The sequence below is a fragment of the Microtus pennsylvanicus genome, chromosome 15, assembly GCF_037038515.1.
Source record: "Microtus pennsylvanicus isolate mMicPen1 chromosome 15, mMicPen1.hap1, whole genome shotgun sequence".
In the NCBI taxonomy this organism is placed as follows: Eukaryota; Metazoa; Chordata; class Mammalia; order Rodentia; family Cricetidae; genus Microtus; species Microtus pennsylvanicus.
The window spans coordinates 19,035,374-19,044,525 of record NC_134593.1 but is presented as its reverse complement, the minus strand read 5'-3'; the positions used below and the strand labels follow the sequence as shown (position 1 = coordinate 19,044,525).

Below are 9,152 nucleotides of genomic sequence, written 5' to 3'. Positions count from 1 at the left end.
CTTGGCGTTCTTCCTAACCTGGATACCAACAGAGAATGCATTTTTTTTCATCCCCAGTTTCATACAACAATCTTTGTGGCTCTCAGGCCAAGGATCATGTTCCCTGGAGTTTTCCTGACAGAGTCACTAACTTTCCTCAATGTACCATCCCAAACAGCCTGTGGCATGCATGGCCACACAAACAAGCACATAATTATCATACAAACACACAAACAACAATAATATATTTAAAATTTTTTTTCACATAGTGCCAATTTTACATTTTTAATAAAGTTTTCTGAACAAAGTTAAAATGTGATATAGCTTTATTTTTTTTTTCACTGAAAAAGTTTTTATTGAGACCAACCACACCAGTCAAGCAAATTCTGGCATTAAGCACCTTCCTCCTTGGCAATGCGGTCTTTCTTGAGTGGTCCCATGAATGCTTTCTTCTCCTCCATGGTCTGGAAACGACCGTGGCCAAACTTGGAGGTGGTGTCAATGAATTTCAGGTCAATCTTCTCCAGAGCCCGCCGTTTGGTCTGCACCAGCAAGGACTTGCCGAGTGTGAGCACTCGCTTCTTGGTTCCCACCACACAGCCTTTGAGCATGATGAAGTCATTGGTTACCTCACCATAATGGACAAAGCCACCCAGTGGGTTGATGCTCTTGTCAGAAAGGTCATAGTCGGTAGATGCATTGTTCTTGATCAGCTTGCCATCCTTGATAAGGTAGCCCTGACCAATCTTGTAAATCTTCTTGTTGATTTCTGTCCGATGATGGTAGCCTTTCTGCCCAGCCCGAGCCACAGAGAAGGCCACTCGGGCAGGGTGCCAAGCGCCAATACAGGCAACCTTGCGCAACCCTCAATGAGTCTTGCGGGGCAGTTTCTTTGTATGCCAACGACTGGTCACCCCTTTGTAGCCTTTGCCTTTTGTCACTCCAATGACATCAATCATCTCATCCTGTCCAAACACCTGGTTCACAGGAACCTGCTGCTCCAGCCTCTCCCGGGCCCAGTCTAGCTTCTCAGCCACAGTGCCCCCATTTAGCTGGATCTCCATCAAGTGTGCCTTCTTCTGGCGCAGAGGAAGCAGACGCATCTGAGTGTGGGCAATTATGCGGATGACCTGGCAGTACTTCTTCATGCTGTTGAAGTCCTTCTCCAGCTGTTTCTTGCCCATGTCTTCCTGCTATTTCTTACAGTATTTGGTGACGGCCTTCTTCTTAGATTTGTGCCAGTTCTTGTAGAACCGCCTTTTACACTCATCACTGATGTGCTCAGCAAATACTGTCTTGAAGGTGCGGAGACCTCGTGGGGTTTCGACATATCCCACGATGCCTACAACTACCATAGGTGGTGTTTCCACAATGGTTACAGCCTCCACGACTTCTTTTTTGTTTACCTTGGATCCTGGTCTGTCAACCTCTCGGACAATGTGAGTCATGCCAGCCTTGTAGCCTAGAAAGGCTGTGAGGTGAACAGGCTTGGAAGGGTCATCCTTGGGGAAGCTCTTCAATTTCCCACGATGCCTGCTGCTGCGCTTCCGTGGCAAGAAGCCCAAGGACCCATGCCTGGGAGCAGAGAATTTCCTGTGAGACATCTCTCCTTACACACCGCGCCGATAGAGCGTGATATAGCTTTAATAAAAACTTGGAGGAACATACCTGCAAGTTGAGAAGCCGAACCGAAAGTATGAGTATGTGCTTTGTATTTCACAAAATCCTCCCTAAATTTCAGGAATTTAGGGTTGCCAAGACTACAACTTCTTCCTTAGCAACCTTTCAAAAGCACAGGTTCAAGTTGGTACCGATTACAAGGGCAATTTTAAAACGCCAGCTGTCAGATTCAGCAAACTCAGGAACACAGGTGTGACAGCATCACTGGTCACCTTTCTTCCTCCACCATTATTGCAATCTTGGGACATGTGTGAGCAGGCCACAGGTATGAGTAAATAGGAGAGCTAGGTATCTTCTGGGATGCTACATGTTATTACAAGCAGTCAAGACTATCCCTTCTTTTTCTGTACATACATCCTAAAAGCACATACATACAGGAGAATAAGGAAAAGTCATAATTAAACAATTCACTAGAAATGGTTCTTTGCACTGTGCTAGAACATGGTGGTAGGTGATTGGCCACTCTGTGTCATTGGTCTGATATCAATTTACAACAAATTAGAATCCCCTAAGTAGGGAACCTCAGCTTAAGAACTCTCTTGATTGCCTTAACCAAAGTGGGGAGACCCACCTCAAATGTGCCGGCATCTTCAGGTAGCAGCCTGGATGCAAAAGGACATAGCCAAGGCAAGATCGTTCTCTGCTCCTTGGCCTTCACTCTTGCTGGGTCTGCCTTTGCTTTTCCTGCTGAACTAATGGACACCATTCTTACTGCTGTTGTTCCAGGCTCCCAGCTCCCAGTGTGGACTATGTTCAGTGGTTCTCTAGGGAACTTCCAGGTTTTCCCTGCCAGACTGGGACTGCTGAGGCACCAAGCATATTTCCAGTAAGGCCTGCACAATATTGAGAAAGTTACTCTTTATAATGGGTTGGGAGGTGGGTGTGGGGAGAGGCATTGAGCTAGGATGTCGTGTATTCTAGGCTAGTCTCATACTTTACTGTTTAGCCCAGACTGGCCTTGAACTCCTAATTATCTTGCTTTCAAATGCCAAGTGCTGGGATTATAGGCATGTGCCATCACTTGGTTTCTTTTACTAATGCTAGGACTATGGTTGGAAAACAGACAGTAGCATGCTTGTTAAAGTCAACTCACGATGCCCAGAGAGCCTCACTGTGCTCTGCATTCTTGGGTGGGAATAAAACAACTTCATCCACATGTATACACCTCAGTGATTTATTTCTTACGTTCAAAGGAACTCTTGGGCATGTGAGCACCCTTGAAAGATTAACACTGGGGGCATGTCCAGCATGGTGAACTGTAGACTTCACTTAGAGCCTGTCTGTACAGTGGAGCTTTGCAGTCATACAGACCCAGATCTAAGGCAGGTGTAGAGCTTTGGATGGCTTTAGAATAAATAAACCCATCCTATGTTCCTAGCCCATTTATGTTTTTTAATGAAAGACATAATTAAACAGTGTGTTCTCTGAAACCCAGAATTCACTGATGATCTGGGAGTCGATGGTAAAAGCATATTTAGGCTTTAGAAATTCCCAAACACCCACCATAACTGTCACATTACTGCCACCAGCAACGCAGGATGTAGCTGCTTCACGTCCTCAGGTCCTTATGCTCAGATGCCGTGGTGGAGAAATGGTGGCTCCAGTGGCTTCCTTTGCTTTTCCCAGATAGCTGAGGAGATTGGACGCTTTGACATCCACTGCTCGCTGGGAACCTTCACACATCATTTCTTGTAACAGAAGAGGTCTGCTTGTTCATCCTGGCTGCCTGGCTATCTTAGCCCCGAAATAATCACACAGAAACTGTATTAATTAAATCACCACTTGGCCCATTAGCTCTAACTTCTTATTGGCTAACTCTTACATTTTAATTTAATCCATTTCTATTAATCTGTGTATCGCCACATGGCAGTGGCTTACCGGGTAAAATTCTCAGCGTCTGTCTCCAGCAGATCCATGGCGTCTCTCCCTTACTCTGCTTTTTTTCGTCCCACAATTCAGTTCCATCTTCCCTGTCTACCTAAGTTCTGCCCTATCAACAGGCCAGGGCAGTTTCTTTATTCATTAACCAATGAAAGCTGCACATGGACAGAAGGACCTGCATGCCACTATGCTCCCACCATAATGATAATGGACTAAACTTCTGAACTGTAAGCCAGCCTCAATTAAATGTCTTCCTTTATAAGAGCTGCCATGGTCATGGTGTCTCTTTACAGCAATAAAAATGTAAGACAATTTCTTTATTTCCTAACTGGATGCTGGTTTGCCTCTGATTATTTCCATTTCAAACTACATAAAATTTTGCAAGCTAATGTTCTTGCTCATAGGCACTGAGAAAAGTATTAAATGATAAACCATGGCATGGGCTGGTACTTTAGGGCCTGTATTCCATTCATTCGGGAAGTTGAGGCAGGAGGATTACAAGTTCAAGGCCTGCTGAGATTCAGAGTAAGTTTAAGGCAAGTAACTTAGTGAACCCCCCCCCACACACACACACCGGTCCCACTTTTGATTGATTTTGTTTGGTTTTTCGAGGCAGGGTTTTGAGACAGTTCCTGGCTGTCCTGTAACTCACTGTTTAGACCAGGCTGACCTCAAACTCACAGACGTTCACCTGTCTCTGCCTCCCGAGAGCTGGAATTGAAGGCGTGTGCCACCACTCCCTGGCTGGGGCCCTGTCTCAGATCAAAAGACAAATCAAAAGGGACTGTAGCCCAGTGCCAGTGAGGCCCTCAGCCCAGTGCCCACCACCATCAAACAGACAAACACCAAAGTAAAAGAACTGATTGTTGCAGCTTGGTTCTGGGATGTTCATCAGCCCATGTATCACAGACTTGTCCCAGTCCGGTTGGTGCTGTGGGAGGTGGTGGAGTCTCGAAGGGGTGAGGCCTAGAGGCAGGTTTTAGGCCACCGAGAGAGTGCTCTTGAAAGGGATTGTGGTGCTTTTTGCTCCCTTGCATCCTGGCTATGAGGTAAGTGGGTTTGTTTTGTCGTGTTTTCTCTCAGTGATGTATGGCTTGACAATGGCTAACTAGTCAGTATTCTCAAGAACCGTGTCTAAAAATAATTTTTTCCCTTTTTTAATCGACTCTCTCGGGTGGAGAGCTGATTACACTATGATGTTTTAGAATCATTTCCTTAGATTTAATCAAAACTGTGGGTAAGAAGCAATGGCTTTAAACCATGGGTGATGGTTATGCTGGTTAAATTGTGACATGCATGGCAAAGACACAAATACAGGAACAATGGAACTTAATCAAAAGCATTAACAAGATGACCCAATGACCACAAATTCAGCAACAGTGACATTGAGACAGATGTACCCATTCCTGCCGGTAACAAGACGCACATCAACTCACTTCTGTGTATATTATCTCAAATACATTGGCTTCCTTCACGCTCACTTCAGTCTAGAATTAGAATACGTTTAATACCCTTCACATTTGGCAGAAGTAAAGAGATGGAAAATGAGTTCACCGTAGGAACCACTAGGAAATGTAACCATGGACCAAGGCCAGGAAGTCTGACTGTAGGGTCATGTTCTTGACTGTACTTCTCTCAAGGGCAGATTACTTCATGTAAGAGAAATACAGGGGAACCCCAAGTTACAGAGTGTCACTAAACACAGGCTGGGGGTGGTGCTGTGTACCTGTAGTCCCAGCATTCGGGAGGCAGAGACAAGATTAGGAGCTAGCCTCAGCTACACAGCAAGTTTGGAGCCAGCCTGAGCTACAGAAGACCCTGTCCTGTTTATTTTTTTCCCCCCAACTTGATACAAAGTTCATCTGGGAAGAGCCTCAGCTGAGAAAAATGGCTCCATCACACTGCATGTGAGAAACCTGTAGGGCATTTTCTTGGTTAGTAATTGATGCAGGAAGACCAGTTAGGGGGCTATGCCACTCCTGGGCAGGTGACCCAGGCATCTAAGTAGGTAGTCCAAGAAAGGCATGCGCAGGAAGCCAAGGGGCAGCTCTTCTCCATGGCTTCTCCTTCAGTCCCTGCCTCCAGGCTCCTGCCTTGATTTCACCTAATAATGTACTATATAACCTGTGAGCTAAATAAACTCTTTCCTCCCTACATTGCTTTATCCCAGCAATGAAAAACACACTAAGACAGATGCTATGCCAGGCGCTGTACTGAGTTTACTTCGCCGAGTCCAGGGGCTGCTCTGTGGCCACACCACCTACCCAGAATGCACTAGTTTGTATCTGTACCCAATGGCTGCTCCAGTCGTTGCTGTTAGTTAACATCCCAACATTCAGAGACAGAAATGTCCAGGGAAAAAGCAGTTTTACAAAAGCCAGCCTAGCAGTGCTTACAGTCTCCTGGCTTTAAATGAACCGCATTGCCCATACTCAACAAAAGCTGAGTCGAGGTCAACCTTGCTGTACACCATGGGGCATGAACATGCAAGGTGTAGCTAAGACATGCTGATTACTAGAATGTTAGGATGCGCCCCCTCTCCTTTCTGCTTCTTCCCTTCCCTTCCCTCCCCTCCCCTCCCCTCTCCTCTCCTCTTCTTTTCTTTTCTTTCCTTCTTTTTACCTTTCCTTGTCTTGTATTTCAGTGCTGGGGATCAAGCCCAGAGTCTTGCCCATTCTAGGCATGTGTTCTACCACTGAGCTACACTGAGCTGCATTCCTCACCATGGTTATTATTATTTTTCCTAGGAACTTTTTCAATAAATTTTAGCCTTAAATATCCAATTATGCTATTAATAACTTGGCTTACTTTATATTAGTAATTTTTTAGTAAGTCAGTGGTCACCATGTTAGATGTTTATGTAGTTAGCTTCTTTTGGGACCGTGATAAGCACCTGATGGAGCCACTAAAAAGAGTGAGAAGTTTTTCTGGGTTCACTGTTTCGGAGGTCTTAGTCCCTGCCAGCAGCTCTGGTCTCTGGTGTGGTGAGAGAGGAGTGGAGGGGCAGAGTCACTTACCTTATGGTCACCAAAAACCAGACAGGAACAGAAAGGCATCCAAAGTGGTGACTTAGGACAGGCTCTCAGGGACCACATTGGTTGGGATAATCTCCAGACCCTTGAACAAGAACAACCTGCCAGAGGACCAAGCCTTCAATAACCAAGCATTTGGGATAGTGCTTTGTATCCAGACCATAAAAATAACTTAAAAATTTAACCTTGACGTGCTTATAAACTGTTAAGTAACCTATTAAAATCATGAATAAGACTAATAACAAAATGTTCTATCTTTTAGATTAAATGCATTCTTAGGATATAAATAATATAAATTGGAGATAATTTATCAATTATTTTTTAGCATTTAATTTTGAGGGGCTAGAGAGAGAGGAGTATTTGCTGATTTTGCAAAGGACTAGACTTGGTGCAAGCACCCACATCACTGGGCAGTTCACAGCTGCCTCTAACTGTAGTTCCAGAACATCGAACACCCTCTTCTGGCTTCCTTGAGCACCAGCATGGTTATGCACAGCACACACCTACCCACTCACCCACTCATATACACACTCCCCCCACCCCCACCCACCCACCCCCACACACACACACTCACACACGCATACACACACACATATACACACACACAGTAACTTTATTAAAATCTTTTATTTATTTTAATACTGACCACAGTTTCCCCTCCCTCCCCTCCTCCCCTCCCCATCCCCTCCCCTTCCTTTATGCTTCCTCCCATCCACTCCTCCTCTGTCCATTCATAAAGAGGAAGGCCTCCCATGGGGATCAACAAAGTTGAAGCAGGACCAAGCTCCTCTCCCTGCACCAAAGCTGGGCAAAGCATTCCAACAACCAGTTCAAGCACCAGCGACAGGTGACGGATCATGATCCCACTCCGAGGAACACTACAGACAGACCAAGCTACACAACTGTTGCACACATGCAGAGGGCCTAGGTCAGTCCCATGCAGGCTCCCTAGCTGTCAAGAGTCAGTGAGCTCCCAAGAAAGCTCAGGTTGGCTGTCTGGTTCCCCTTTCATCACCTTGACCCCCTGGAGCTAGAATAAAATAACTTTAAAATCATTACTTCTTCTATAGTAAAATGATCAGCTTTGAACTGTGGAAAATAAAGTTTTCAAAATAACGCATAAAGGACAAACGAAATAGTTGACACTTTGTTTATCTCACAGAAGGGAAGCCATCCTCGGAGCCCGCTGTAAGCATTTGCAACTGGCGTGGTCGGATGAACTTTTCCATGGAGCTAGTTAAAAGCAGCAGAAGGGAATTCGTACGTACAGACACAGCCCATGTTGTGTCTAGTAGACCACAGCTCCTCATCTTTCCACAAACTTCTAGCCCCCTGCCTTGCTCTTTCCAGAGAATCTCGAATGGAAGCCAGCTCTTCCTAGACATTACCTAAAGGCCCCGCTGCCCTGCGCGTGCCTGGGTGCTGAGTGCATACGTTCCTACGGCGTGATCATGGCTCCAGATCCCTTGTTCCAGCCTCGCTGCCTTGCCTGTCCTTCAGCAGCTAAGACACTGACATCACTGGAATGTGTGTGCTTATAATCTAACTGCATACTTGGCACCTCATTAAAATCAGAGGAAGAAAATCAGTGGGGCCTTGGTTCTCTTGCTTCCATCCTGAATGGACCAGCCTCCATCCAGGTCCTGGTTTATCAGCCCAGCCAGAAGGTGCAGCAACCTTCCTGCGGTTAATGGAAGTGTAAATTGGATTCCCCAGGGCTCCTTTGTGAGACAATGCACTCTGCTCCGGGACTCTGTCTAGTCTGCTTAGCTGGCTGTGTGAACTACCAACTTCCTTCTTCCTCCCAGGGACCTGTCCACAGTCAGGGCTTTCCTAGAGGATTAGGTATCCAGGAGCCCAAGACACTGCAAGGCCACCAAGAGCTTCCGTTTCTTTTTCTTCTCATGTCTCTAAGGTCCCTTGTCTCCCTAGAGCCCTTCTCTTTGCTTAGCCATTTTCCTGGCTTTCAGGAATGACTTGATGGAGTCCCGCACAAGCGGCACATCATAGACCAAATATGTTCTCATTTCTAGGCTACTGGATGCTTTTGACAGATACTTGAAGAACAGGTCGATGTTTAGCATCAAGGAATTCTAATATTAGAATTTCTGGCACCAGTGGGTTTGTACTTTTTAAGTAGCAGGTATTTAGTCTTCTACAGACTAAACTAGAATCCTAAGGTTATAATCTGATGATTTCTAATTTTATACATTTTAGCTGTTATGTGGTCTTCTGGAAGATGGGTAAGGACGTGAAGTCTAGAAGCGTTGTAGTACATTGTAGGACACAGGCAACAGTGTTAATCTCTGTGTGGTACCTCTGTCGGCCTCGGTTTCCTCAGATAGAAATAGCGTATTGTTTCACTAGGTTTGCATGAAGATAAAATCAGACTGAGAGTGTCAAGGCCATTCAGAAAAGTTTAAAGACCGCAGAGAAATAGCAAAAGTGGTAATATCTATAGAAAGCAGAGACATACGCTTCATTTTCTACTTGCAGTCGGATTAAGCAAGTAGTGTCAAGTGTCTGTTTGGTAAACAGGGACACCAAAGGAAAAGGAGCACTGGGGACACAGCTCAGCAC

At 45.5% G+C, this 9,152-nt stretch overlaps 1 pseudogene; it reads right to left on the bottom strand.

The window, feature by feature from the left end:
- Window positions 1-304: 304 nt before the first annotated feature.
- Window positions 305-1,584, bottom strand: LOC142835897 (large ribosomal subunit protein uL3 pseudogene; annotated as a pseudogene).
- Between the last annotated feature and the right edge of the window lie 7,568 nt (window positions 1,585-9,152).